Source organism: Mastomys coucha, unplaced genomic scaffold, assembly GCF_008632895.1.
Source record: "Mastomys coucha isolate ucsf_1 unplaced genomic scaffold, UCSF_Mcou_1 pScaffold22, whole genome shotgun sequence".
Taxonomy (NCBI): Eukaryota; Metazoa; Chordata; class Mammalia; order Rodentia; family Muridae; genus Mastomys; species Mastomys coucha.
The window spans coordinates 165,910,195-165,924,353 of NW_022196905.1; the positions used below are offsets into that span (position 1 = coordinate 165,910,195).

Genomic DNA, 14,159 nt, shown 5'->3' on the forward strand with positions numbered 1-14,159 from the left:
CTCCAACAATTCCTCATCCCATACCTCCTTCCCCGTCTCCAAGAGGATGTCCCCTCCACCCCATCCATCAGGCTTCCCCACTCCACTCTTAAATGTTGCTTGAGCATTAATGAGCTACAATTTTGTATTTCAGAAATCAGAACTTTACACATAAAAGAAAAGGTGGAATCCCAACTTCCTGAAAGATTCTGGTTTTGGTATTCAACCTTGGGACTTATAACTGAATTAAAGGATCAAGCTGCCTTGATTCTGATGTATCTTGCACTATATGCTCCTAAAACTACTCTATGTGTAGGAGTGAGGCCTCACCGGCTTCTCCCTATGGAGTGGCCACGTTCATTAGTGTCCTTGTTGTTCAGCACACATTTGGGTAGGGAGTGGGGAGGGGTATATGGGAAGCTTGGAGGGATGAAAGAGAAGGGAAAATGCACTGGTACAAAAAGCAGAAGCCTATATCCATGGGCTAGGCTAGAGGACCCAGAAACCAACACGAGCATCCACAATCTCCTGGGTTTTGACAAAGATGCCCCAAGCATACACAGATGGTTCTGGGGAAACTTGATATCTACATGCAGGGGAAAAAATGCAACTAGATTCTTGTCTGTCACCAGGAGCAAAAACCAATGCTAAGTGGATTGTTACCAGGAGACCTGAAACTCTGAAATCATCCCAGGGAAAATCCTTACAGATATTGGCATAGTCATGGGCTTCCTCAGGCAGTTTCTAATTGCCCAGGAATAATGCTAAAAATTGACAAACAAGACTGTATGAAGTTAAAACGCTTTGTAGAACAAAGGAAATAATCAGCAGAGAGAAGAAAACAACCTCCACAGTGGGAGACGAACCTGAGCAAACTACTAATCTAACAGAGGACTTACGTTGTGGGTTTAGTTTAACGTGTATATTATGTTAATTGGGTTCCCAAAATTGCACAAGAATCTGCAGATGAGATGCTGAGGGTCCCTGTCCCGGTTGGCTCTGATTGGTAAATAAAGTTGCTGGTGGTCAATGGCAGGGCAGTGAGACAGAGGCAGGGTCTTTAGCATTGGCAGGCAAGGGAACAGAGAGGGGAAAGAGGTTTTAGAACCAAGATGCCAGGAAAGAAGAAGAAACAGCTCTAAGACCTGAAGGACAGAGAGAATGCCAACTGAGACAGGATTCGTGGCCCAGGAAGGCTGCAGGCCTGGGTTCAGGGCAGCCAGGATGGAATATCAGTTTTAGTAAGTAATAATTCAGGAATATCGGAGAGTGTGCTGGCCACGTGGAGATTTTAGAAGTGGCCCAATCATTGAGCTGTTTAAGGCATATTAAAATAGGCTCTGTGTGTGTGTGTGTGTGTGTGTGTGTGTGTGTGTGTGTGTGTGTCTTTCATTCCGTAACTCAAAACATTGGGGTGGGTAGCCAAAAATGCGCTCCGCTGCTGGGTGATTTGAATAGGATTAATCGCTTGCAGCAACAGACTTATATAGAGAATAAGCAAAAATCTCAAAAGCCAAGTACAAGGAAACCAAGCAACCCAATCATGGATGGGCTAATGAAATGAACAGATAGTTCTCAAAATTTAAAGTAGGACTAGCTAGCGAACAAATGAAAATGTTCAGTCTCATGGCCATGGAAGGGATGCAAATTAAAGTAAGAAGAGAGTCAGCCTCGGGCCAATTAGAATAGCAGTCATCAAGAAAACAAATAGTCACAAATGCTGGCGAGCACGTGGAGAAAGGGGAAAAGCTCACACGCTGCTAGTGAGATTGCAGATTAGTGGCCCACTGTGGACATCAGCATGGAGGCTCCTCAGAAACCTAAGGGTCGAACTATCACGTGGCCCAGCGCTACCACAGTAGGAACGAACCAGCCTGGCACAGAGGTATGCACATATGGGTGGTTATTGCAGCTCTCTTCACAAAAGCTAATACTGCCTGTACACAGGAGTTGAGAAGGAAAACGTGGTATACATACAAAATGTATGTGTCTGAACTTTATTCAGACACAAAGAAAAAAGTTATGTATATCTTCTCCAGAAAAAAAACAAAAACAAAAACTGCAACTGGAGATTTTCATAGCAAGGGAATTAAAGTCAAAATTGGAGTGACAGATGTGTGTTTTCTTTCCATTTGTAGATTCTCATTTTTATATGGACTTATAAAAGCATATATGTATATGTGCCCTACAAGTAGAAATGGGATTAAGGGGCCTGGCAGGAGGAGGCTTGATATTGTACGGTGGGAGGAGTTGCCTCTGTGGCTCAGTGGGTCTATGCTAAGGTACACCCCACCCCCACCCCGAGGTGCCAGCCATTTGAGATCTAGTATAGAATAGAGTTAATTTGGGGACATGGGAAGGGGAGTTGAGAAGGAAGTAGAGGCAGGGAAAGAGAGGGCACAGAGAAAGACAGAGACAGAGAGAGAAAGAGAAGAAGCCAGCCAGACATGTGGAGAGAGAGGAGATAGGGGGAGGGGAGAGAGGGAAAAAGGGGTCAGAGAGAGAAGAGAGAGTGTCAGAGAGCTAAGGGAGGCCAAACAGTTCCTTTTATAATGAGCCAGGCCTACCTGGCTGTTGGGCGGAGTCTAGAAGGAATGCTAACAGAGGAGAAAGTGGGGGTCAAAGTTCACTCTATATTTGTGTGAAAATGTCTTTCTGAAACCCAGTACAGCCACATGTGATGAATATACACCATTGAGAGTAAACAAGTAAAGTTAGTGCTCTACCTATAAATCACATCGAACTTCGCTGTGTTGACTACCATTAGAGGACCTTTATCATTTAACCGAGGAGCAGCCAATGCTTATTAATAATATGACACATGTTTCAAGTTCCTCGGAAAGTAGTTTGTAACTGTCCTATTCATTCTCTTTTCTCTTCTTTCTCTTCAACGTTTTCAGTTGGATGATTGGGTTTATTTCCACCCCTTCCTTGCTCTCAATGATGTTGTTTTCTCTTGTTAGTGCAGTGTAGAGCTCATACCTGTAATAAAAGCTTTAGCTGAGAACAAGACGGGGAAACTGAGGGCACCAGGTAGTCACGTGATTTCAGTCATGCCCTCGTCCCTTTAAGGACAGTAACAAACTTCTGCAGGAAATGACGGCTCGGCCCCTTCTCAGACATCTGCCTTCCTTCTCCAGCAGCTGAAGTTCTTGTTGGACTCAGCATCTCCTCGAATGCTGGCGTCACCGCCGCCCATCTTGTGCGGTGAAGGTCTCCAGGTGCTTCTAACCTCTAGCAACTTCTTTGTCTCCTTTTCAGTTCAATATGTGTCAGAATATCTGTTTCCAAAGTAACAAACATTTCTGTGAACCTATAGCAGAAAGGTGGCAACATAGCTTAGTCTTCCTGGTAGGACCCAAAGCTATTTTAAGTACAGTTCCTGTGAACTAAATACAGAGTGTGTGTTTGTGTGTATGTGTGTGTGTGTGTGTGTGTGTGTGTGTGAGTGTTGTGTGTATGTATGTGTGTGCATGTGTTATGTGTGTATGTGAGTGTGTGTGAGTGTATGTGTGTGTGCATGTGTGTGCCCGTGTGTGGTGTGTATGTGGTGTGTGTGTGTGAGTGTGTTTTTTTGTGTGGTATGTGCGTGCATGTGTGCGTGCATGCGTGCGTGAGTGCGTGTGTATGTGCATGTGTGTAGCAGAATTTTAGCAGGACCATTGTGTTGGGTGTGAATTCCAGAGTGATGGCACCTAGGCTTTTGCCAGTGGCTGTTTCTGAGATATTACAGGTTGTTCTTTGGAAGGAGTCTCAGAGCCTTTGCAGAACATAGCCCTAGACAGGCCTGGCACAGCAGGGAGTCTCTGTGGCTGGGAAGGGTTTAAGGTGACTGTTCCTCCAAGACACCTCTAGATCAGATAAGAGGTTTCAGCATGTGGAAATTAGCTTGCTAAAAGTGCCTTTCCTTTAATGATAAAGAGTTCTTTTAAGGAGCTGCCAGCCTTCAGTCATTGAGAGGATGATCCTCCTGCTACTGAGAAGCCTAAACTCATCCTATAGGGTCTCTCTTGCATCAATCATCTCAAGTAACCCAGAACACCAACAATGGGATGTGTGTGTGTGTGTGTGTGTGTGTGTGTGTGTGTGTGTATGTGTGTGTGTGTGTGTGTGTGTGTGTGTGTGTGTAATGAACAAGCACAGGTTACTCTCCAGTCCCATGAGCCTCACACAGTCAAAACATTCACTTTTTGACCTAGCCATAATTACCATCTGACATCATAATTGCATTTTCCTGTTTCATGTGATAGTTTTACCACTTATGTTAATTGTGAGACAAAGTTTATTTTTCCGTGATTTTGAACCATAAGTGATTGAAATAATTACCAGTTGGAGCAATTGCTCGTTCTCTCTTTGGAGCTTAAGGGCCAGCTGTCAGCCTGTAGTTGGCTGAAGCATCGGTTGTCATGGTTGGCTGAGGCTCAGTTGCCAGGATACAAGGAAACACTCTTGAGTGATGTTATACATCAAGCAAAGCTGCAGTTGACTATATGTAGAGGCAATTTGGGTCAAACTCTATCACCCAAGTATGAAACATTTAGGCCAAACTCATTAATTTACCATTGGTTGTGTAAATATAGGTAATGATGAATTTATTTGGCTCAAGGGGCCATGACTTGCTGACTCTTAAAAGAATGTCACCTGGACAGATGTAGACATTTATTTCTATAGCTGTGCAGTAGCCTGCACTGCTTAATTTCAGTGTTGATCTGCATTAGAATATCTTTCAAATTGGCTGTTAATATATTATGTTAGAATAATAGCATTTTGCATAACAGCATGTTTGCACATTTTATGAAATACATACCAAAGGTGAACATATTACATATATTTCTATTACTGTATTATATTTATACATTATATATCAATATGGTAACATTATAGCATAATAATTATTAGCTTTTATTATATATTGATAATTTATATCAATATAAACAATTCTGTGTCAATTATATATTATTATATATTACATATATGTGTACATACTACTAGTGATGTGTTTATAAAAAGATAAAGAGGTATAAGATATGTTCTGTGGGGGTGTGGTGAGGTATGGGGGAAGGGATACCTCGGCGGGCCCATGCCAAGGCATCACTTCCTCCTGAGGGACCAGCTACATGATGGTATAGTATAGAATAGAGTTTATTCAGGGCATGGGGAGGGGAGTTAAGAGGGTAATAGAGGCAGAGAAAGGCAGAGAGAGGGAGAAGGTGGAGTAGAGGCTGGCCATGACCATGAGCATGTGGAGAGAAGGGAGAGGGGGAAAGGAAGAGTCCAAGAGGGCAAGAGAGAAGCAAATGGGAAGCAAGAGTAAGAGAGGGAGGAGCCGGGCAAGCAGGCCCTTTTATAGTGGATCAGGCCTGCCTGGCTGTTGCCAGGTAACTGTGAGAGGAGCATACCTGGCTGTTGCCAGGTAACTATGGGGAGGAGCATAACTGGCTATTGCCAGGTAACTGTGGGGAGGAGCATACCTGGCTGTTGCCAGGCAACTATGGGGAGGAGCATAACTGGCTATTGCCAGGTAACTGTGGGGTGGAGTTTAGACAGAGTGCTAACAACTAGTATTCATATAAAACTTTTGAAAATATTGTAAAAATTATTCCTTACGTACTCACACAGAAATCCAGCAGGACCATGGCAGGGGCCTCTCAAGAATGGCTGCCTGTCTTCCTGGATCCATTCCCAGCCCAGAGACCACCATGTTGGAAATGCTAGGATCTGCTACTTGTCTTGTTCTCAGGGAAACACTGCCACACCTCAGGTCCTAGAAATGCCAAAGTAAAGAAGAAAAGGAACCTTTCTTCACAATCTATAAGTCCATCTTTCATCATCCAAGGACACAGCTTGGAGTTAAGGATAGTGTCAGGTCCCAGGCTGTCCAGATATGTAGAAGGGTGCTAATGGTGGACTCGAGGAGGATTTCTGGAAGTCAGAGGAAAGTTGATATTCCTTAGGAATTTGTACAACTAGTTCCCATCTGCCTAAAGGAATCACTTCTCTTGCCTCTGGCAGAAGGAACATGTGGCACCTATCAGCTTATCAAAGCACATACTGACCTCCAGGGTCCCTAAATCGCTATCACAAGTACCTGTTGTACATTTCAAAGTTCACGCTACCATCCCAGGCCTTCTCACCCCTCCCCTCCCCTAAACTCCTTCCAGCTCACAGGCTTCCCTTCCCTGGCTGCTCACCCTTACAACCAGGTTGTTCTCCTCCTCTTCCTCCTCTTCCTCTTTCTCCTCTTCCTTCTCCTTCTCTCTCTCTCACACACTTTTCTTATTCTCTCTCTCTCCTCTCTCTCTCTCTCTCTCTCTCTCTCTCTCTCTCTCTCTCTCTCTCTCTCTCTCTCTCTCTCTCTCTCTCTCTCTCTCTCTCCCCATCTCCCATATTTGTTCCCACTGCCCTACCCCTGGCCATATTCAATCTCTCCCTGCTCTGGACTCTTCTAGGTGCCTCTGCCTGTTCTCCTCTTATGCACACAAAAAACCTTCATGAGCCACATGCTCCACGTTATGGAGCAGTCATATTGGCAGTTTCTTTACAGCTCCCCCTCATGTGCAGATAGACGAGTAGAATAACAGCTTAAAAATATATGTACATAAATTAGAGCCAGCAAGATGGCTCAGGAGGCAAAAGCAATTGCCACCACACCTGACAATCTGAGTTTGATCCTCTATCCTCTAATCTAATGGTGGAAAGAGAACATAGTCTCATAGGTGGTCTGCTGACATTCACACATAGGCCATGGTATATGGATTCACATACATACATACACAACACACACATACATGCACATATACATACATAAACACATACACAATACACACACATACACAATATACACATACACACACATACACAATATACACATACACACACATACACAATATACACACATACACAACATATCCATATACAACACATACATACATATACACACATACACCTATACACAACACACACATACACATACATACACAATACATACACATACACAACACATACATACACATACACTTATACACACATATTCACAACATACACATATACAATGCATACATACATATACACACATACATACACAACACACACATATATATTACATATATCATTTTTTAAATATAGACTATTACTTTTTCAAGCCCTACCTCTTAACATGAATGAAGTAGATCTTTATATTTCCAGAAAAGCTTAGGGTATAACTCTTTGTTTCCCATTTGTGGCTTTGAAAATACTTAGAAACGAACAAGGAATATGGCATTAATAAGATCTGCCAACAGCACCTGAAAACCATGGTCAGCAGAAGTCAGTCCCATTGCTCTTGTATTTGAGTATATTCTTGGGGATGAAGTGCAGGAGGGTACCCTTCATTGTATTTGCAATGACACGCCAGTGGCAACTAGCACTTTGAAAATTCTTGACTCCAATTTCCTGTTACTTGAAGGATAATACTAAAATTTCAGCTGCAGTTTTATAATTTGTATTGGCAGCCTTTAGTTTGGCTATCAGAGCTGTGCTCTGCTGTCTTGGGAGACTGGCCTAAGCCCTGCAGATCTTGGTGGAAGAAGGCTGTGAGTCAGCACCTCCTCAATGTGGAGAGGTACCATATTCCTTATGTGATGGGAAACCAAGGCAGTGTTCTGAAGATGTTGGTGATGTATTTTGTTTTATAAAGCCAAGAATATGTTTTGTAGAGTGTGGTATGGTGCAGTGGGAAGGGGTACCTCAATGAGGCCATGCTGAAGCATCCCTCCCTGCTATGGTACCAGCCTTATGGTACCAGAATTTATTTGGAGACATTCTAGAGGGAAGGGGGATTGAGAAGGGAGTAGAGGCAGAGAAAGAGACAGAGAGACAAAGAGAAGAGGCCAGCTGGGAACATGTGGAGGCGGGGAGGGGAAAGGGAGAGAGGGAAAAAGGGGTCAGAAAGATAACAGGGGCAGAGAGAGCAAGGAGGGACCAAACAGTCCCTTTTATAGCAAGCCAGGCCTACCTGGCTGTTGCTAGGTAACTGTTGTGTGGAGTCTAGAGGGAATGCTAACAGTTGGTCTGACCAAGGAAAATGGAGTGATGCTTCCTATGAAGTAGAAATTGTCTTACCAAATACTTAATTATCAAATAGATAGGCTCAAACTGTTCAACACCACGGTTGGAGAAGTGTATACATTGTGCAACAGTTAAATATTCAGTGTAACACATCCATTTCATCTCACTCTATCTCCTTTCTGTCATTTCCACCTTATCCTCTGACCAGAGACAAGCCTCTCTTCTTTTCTCACACTTCCGGGCCTGGCAACCATCGTGTGACTCTCTGTTCCTGTGAAATCAACTAGTTTAGATCCCACAAACAACTGAGGGCATACAGTCTGTCCTTCTGTGTCCTTCTTATTTCCCCCAACCAAGAGGCATTAACTGGGCCTAGCTCAACTAATAACGAAGAGTAGACAGAGCCAGGCACTCTACAGTCATGGCCTCCCCCGCCTTTGCTTCCCAGGTCATTGCGAACCAACTTTCCACCCTGCCTCAGCTGTACGAACTCACATTATAAATAAGGACATGCAAGGATCAGGTCGGTTGTCTTCACAGCCGGACCAACATGGACCACATCAGTCACTGTCTGCTTTTGTAATGGGCTACGGGGTGAGAAGTAATGTAAAGAAGGAGGGCCTCGCTGTGGCTCACACGTTGAGAAGGGATCCAGTCCACCATAGTAGAGAAGTCCCCACGACTGCAGTGTAAGGCAGCTGCTCACCCACAGTCAGGAAGCAGAGAGAGAGATGAATGACAGTGTTCATCTAGATTCCTCTTTCTTCTATTCATCCCGAGTCCTCAGCCCATTAGATGGGAGCACCTATATCTAGGAGGGTCTTCTCTTCTCCTATGAAGCTCTTTGGAAACACCCTCGTTGACCTCCTCTGGGGCATGTCTCTTAGACCACTTCAAGTTCAGTCAAGTTGCTAACGTAGCTTAAACAAATCACATTTACTATCTCCATGCCTTTGGTAGAAAAGTCACTGGAATGAACCAAGCTTTTGTGAAAAAGACTGAATCAGAAGATGTTTATGGTACACCAGGGGAAACAGAGAGATGGTTAAGGCCACAACCTAGACCAGTGCTTAATGCACAAGGCCCTGAGTTCAATCTTCTAACCCCTTCCCCAAATGAAAGCTCATATAAGCCATGCTGCCCCTGCCACATCTCCTGATGTCAACAATTTCCTGTGTCTTGACAGTGTATTGTCTGCGTCTTGGCAGTGTATTAGTCACTTTCCGTGCAGTACATTTATTTATATGTATGTCAGGGTAAGTGTCTTAGTCAGGGTTTCTATTCCTGCACAAACATCATGAGCAAGAAGCAAGTTGGGAAGGAAAAGGGTTTATTCAGCTTACACTTCCACATTGCTGTTCACCACCAAAGGGAGTCAGGACTGGAACTCAAGCAGGTCAGGAAGCAGGAGCTGATGCAGAGGCCATGGAGGGATGCTGCTTGCTGGCTTGTTTCCCCTGGCTTGTTCAGCTTGCTTTCTTATAGAACCCAAGATTACCAGCCCAGAGATGGCACCACCCACAATGGGCCCTCCCCCCTTGATCACTAATTGAGAAAATGTCTTACCTCTAGATCACATGGAGGCATTTCCTCAAGGGAGGCTCCTTTCTCTGTGATAACTCCAGCTTATGTCAAGTTGACACACAAAACCAGCCAGTACTGTGAGAATCCTAGATTTTATATTTACCCAGTGGCTTGTTGTTTGTTTCTGTCATTATTTATTTCCATACTCAAGATGTTGTTCTTTGGACCACTGAGGTATCCTCTAGCCAGCTTCTATAGCAGGTTAGCAGGAATCTCTACGGCCCATGCTACCTCTGGCTCAGCCACTCTGACCCTTGAAGAACCTCTGAACTATGTGAACTGGAGGTAGTTCTTTCTGGCCCCTATCATAGTTTGTCCTTGAGACAAGCCCCGGAAAGGGCTATCATTTCCCGATTCTGAGACTCCACCTCTGAGAGTGTGGAACACAACAACAAAAATCTCTCTGTGCCATGCATTCTATTTCCAATAATAATAATAATAATAATAATAATAATAATAATAATAATAATATTTTATGTACCCAACTCTTTTACATATTAAGCAGTTGCTGTGTAATTCATTAGCTTCATCTGTTCATGTCTGACAAATGAGTGAGAGGAGAGAGAAAGAGAGAGAGAGAGAGGAGAGAGAGAGAGAGAATGAGAGTCAGAGCTTCTACCCACCTCTAAAGGCAACTGAACATTTGGTCTGTGGGTCATGTGATTGGATTTTAATGCAGAACAATCTGACTCTAAATACCATCATCCTGGTCCTTGGTGTTTAACACTCTTTAGCCTCTAGATCATGGCGCAGAAGTCCACATCCCCATGCCACACTATGTGCCAAGGGCATGTAAAAAGGCTTAGCCCTTTACGATATAGCCTTCGCACCCCTGATGCAAAAAGGAGTCAGGGCATGCTGGGGAGGGGTGAGGTGACTGAGCAGTGCCATTTGCCATTCTCCGTTGTACCTTGGTCCGAGTCTGAAGCTATGATCCCAGGAAATCCCCTCCAAACTGTTCCAGCCTGGAAGGGCTACACCCCACTTTAGACTCCTGCCATTGTCCACTGGAAACTACTGAGGAAGACAGGTGTGACATTTACCACTCCTGCTGACATGTGTCTCTGCGTGTGTACAGGAGCCTTGGTTTTAGAGCTTTTTAGAAGCCATGTCACAGAAATTTCCTGTCCTGAAACCAAAAGAACACCAGTGTGAAGGATCACGGGACTAAATCACTCAGGGATACTTCCCAAATGCAAGCATCTGGTAGATGGTAAACGGGCACCACATACCTGAAAGCCTTCTCCATACACAGCAGAGACCAGCCACTCTCTAATGACCTGTCAATTCCTGAATAGTCCTCATCAGACAGACTTAAAGGCATGATTTTGATTTTTCCCCCCTAAGTTTGAAATCTGGACGATCAAGTGACCAAACGTCTCTGTTTTGTGAGGTGACTTTTCTGTGTGGTTCGATGCCTGCTCACCAGGCTTCTCCCCTCAGAGACTGAGAGAAATTTCATCATCTGTGTGTGCAACCGTCCTGGCTGCAGGGTGTGCCTGGCTCTTGTTAAGTAATGAAGTTTGTGTTTTCCCAGTCAAGTTGGAGGACAAGCACCAGCTTGGATTGCACCTCACTCTGCGGAAGACAGGAGGTGGAATGCGCAGTTACATTTCAGGTAGAATAGAGAAGAGACTGCAGGGAGATGCACTTAGGGAGCAGGTCGGGGTGTGTTTGCTGAAGAAAGCTAAGCTGAACACGTGGAGCAGCAACAAACGCAAGGATGGCGGATGATCTCGCAGTTCACTGGTCCGTCTCCCCTCTGCATCCAAAGCTGAGAGGCTTGGGTAGCCTACCAGGCAATTTTTATGAACTGTGGCAGCCCTGAGATGAGGCCATGACCTCATGGAGTCAGCTGTTGCCTGTGGTCACGCCAACGCCATTTCCTTGCAGCCTCACGCATTTCTAAGTAACATAGTAGTTGTCTAGAAAATTAACAGTCTCCACTTGTCACACGGCTTAAATTCACATGTATTGTATGTTACATTATGTGTTCTCGGGTTTGTTTTTTCATTTAGTTTGTGTTCTCAGGTTTGTTTGTTTGTTTTTTTTTTTTTATTGCTGTTTTGCATAGGGCCTCACTATGTAACCCAAGCTGGCTTTGAACTCAATATTCTTTCCATCTTTCTGCCTCAGTCTCCCAAGTGCTAGGAGTACAGGTGTTCTCCACCACACCCAGCCAGTGTAACTTAAAAACATTTTAATCAACACATACCAATTGTTTGTATTTATCTGATTCAGTGTGACATTTCCATAGGTGTATACAGTGTGCACTACTGATGTCCAAAATCCTTTTAATTATCTCTCCCAACTCTCCACCCTCCCAATCTCTATTAACTACTGTTCTATATTTAGGTCGAGATTTTTGCTTTTGTTTTTAATGAAAAAGTTGTGATTTATTACCTTTAAAATCAACACACACATTTTTCCAGATAGAAAACATACCAAGTGAACAATTTAAACAATTTTACATAAGTAATAAGACTTAGGATGTGAAACACATAGAACAGGAAGTGTTACCTGGAACCCTTGTCCTCATGGAATTGAGAAGAGAGGACAATGGCACAGGGGGGAAGGCAGAGCCAGCAACACATGAAGAGCTGTCCTTGGGAAGGTGGCTGGATCACATGACCTGCTGCACATGCATTTTATTGACAGGGTAATGATTTCCTTTATTTTTTTTTCTGTGATTTCCCCTACCTTATTGCTTCCCACTTTGGATGCTTATGATTTTTCTTGTATTCAAAGAACATTTAACTATGTCAAAATAAAGAACAGAAAGTCACATTTTGGGCAAAACAAAGGCAGAACATGACAGTATGCTGAAATGCACAGTAGTAGTGTTTTCAAACACAAACTGGAGAACCCTGAAAGATCGTAAAGGATCTTTTTCTCTTTAAAACATTTTTACAATTATCCACAGTTCAAGTACCTGGAGATCTAACACCTCTGGCTACCATGGGCACAATATGTGTATACCCACACATACCCACACACCTAATTAAAAAATAAATACATCCCACAAGAATGAACTTTTTAAACTTCCAAACATGACAGAGAACATGTTATCTGTCTCTCTGCAAGTGGCTAGCTTTCCTTAACACAGCATCCTCTGGTCCCATCCATTTTGCTTGGAAGTGACAAGATTTCATTCTTTGTGGCTGAATAAAATGCCACCATGTCCATACAACATTTTCTTTATCCATCTGTGTGGGAGTGTGAGTCTTAATGCCAGAGCAATATACTCAGCAGATGCCTAAGGTAGTCCAGCTCATGGTATATATTCCTGCAGTTCCTCAAAATCCTTTGGAACGCTGCTTTGTCACTACCCACTCCGGTAGCTTTTCTTGTCCTGTGTCTGGATAATGGCCCCCATGTGTGTTTCTCGACAGCCCTGTCTTTCCTGTACAGCATTTGATAGACTTCATTAAACCAGACTGCTTGGCTGTTGTTTGCTTCTATTCCCCCTCAAGAGTCGCTCCTCCGTGAGGAGCCGCCACGCCTGCTCTTCTGCATGGCTTGGCATGATGCCTGACTTAACTAAGGCATTTAATGACATTGTCTGGACTGGATAAATAAAACAGCTCATAACAACACTTGGCCTTACGTAAATATCTGCGCCTTCTTCGTGGGCCTCCTAAAACGTCTGGGAGGGAGGCTGGGCAGCTCTTAAGGCTTTCCGCTGTGGAAGTTCATGTCTATACGCCTTACGATGACCACACTGAGGTGAAGGGTCTGGTGTGAGGCCACCTGATGTCTTGTGTTCCTACTGCAGAATGACCGGCCTGGGCATTCTTCCTAAGTGACTTTTTGTCTGTCTCTCCCCTGATGTAAACCATGTGGCTGTACCCCAGCTTCCTTCTGCTGACAGAGGATCCTCAGAGGTTCCTCAGAGTGCTGTAGCAACCATCCTTGGGGCCATGGAAGTTTTCAGATGGCTGAAATTTCCCACCCCCAAGAGTCTACTTTACTCTGTTTCTTTGTGCAAATTTTTCTTCAGATCACAGAAAGTTGTTCTCTACATACACTTACAACCTAAAAGAGAGTTTGTGCCCACGGAGGTGCGATTTGGTTCTGTGGTAGTTAGAATATGAAATGCTACCTATAGCTTTGTTGGGTGGGGGCTTGTTTGCCAGCTGATTAATCCTGGGAGGATTAGTCCTTTAATGAGTCTATTCTTCTGAGGTCATCACTGGGAGGTGGCAAACTGTAGGAGAGGTGAGTCCTTCTGGCCCCGGGGCAGCATTGCTCAAGCTCCTTTCTCTACTCTCTGTACTTGGCTTTCCAGTTGTCATGTCAACTGCCCCACCACAATGGCATAGGCCTAACATAGGATAATCTTCCTTTCAGTTGTTCTCCTTGAGTCTTGTATCAAAGCTGTGTAAAAAAGCCTGACCAATGCACTGCTCTGGGAAGCAACCCTCCATCCAGCACCCCGTACCCCCACCTCCTGCTCTTACCCGGACTCCTCACCCCAACTCTCATCCCTCCCCCACCCGGCACCTCTTACTCTAACCCCTACCCCCACCCTAGCTCCCAACGCTACCCCC

General features: G+C 44.2%; 1 protein-coding gene across 1 annotated transcript in view; it reads right to left on the minus strand.

Moving 5' to 3' along the window:
* Positions 1-2,680: 2,680 nt before the first annotated feature.
* Ido2 (indoleamine 2,3-dioxygenase 2) overlaps positions 2,681-14,159 on the minus strand; it is a 95,056-nt gene continuing 83,577 nt past the window's right edge. The window contains exons 11-12 of the transcript XR_004109805.1: positions 5,595-5,743; positions 2,681-3,260 (exon numbers count right to left, since the gene is read on the minus strand). The gene's annotated coding sequence lies outside the window, so the exon portion shown is untranslated. The remainder of the gene's footprint in view (positions 3,261-5,594; positions 5,744-14,159) is intronic.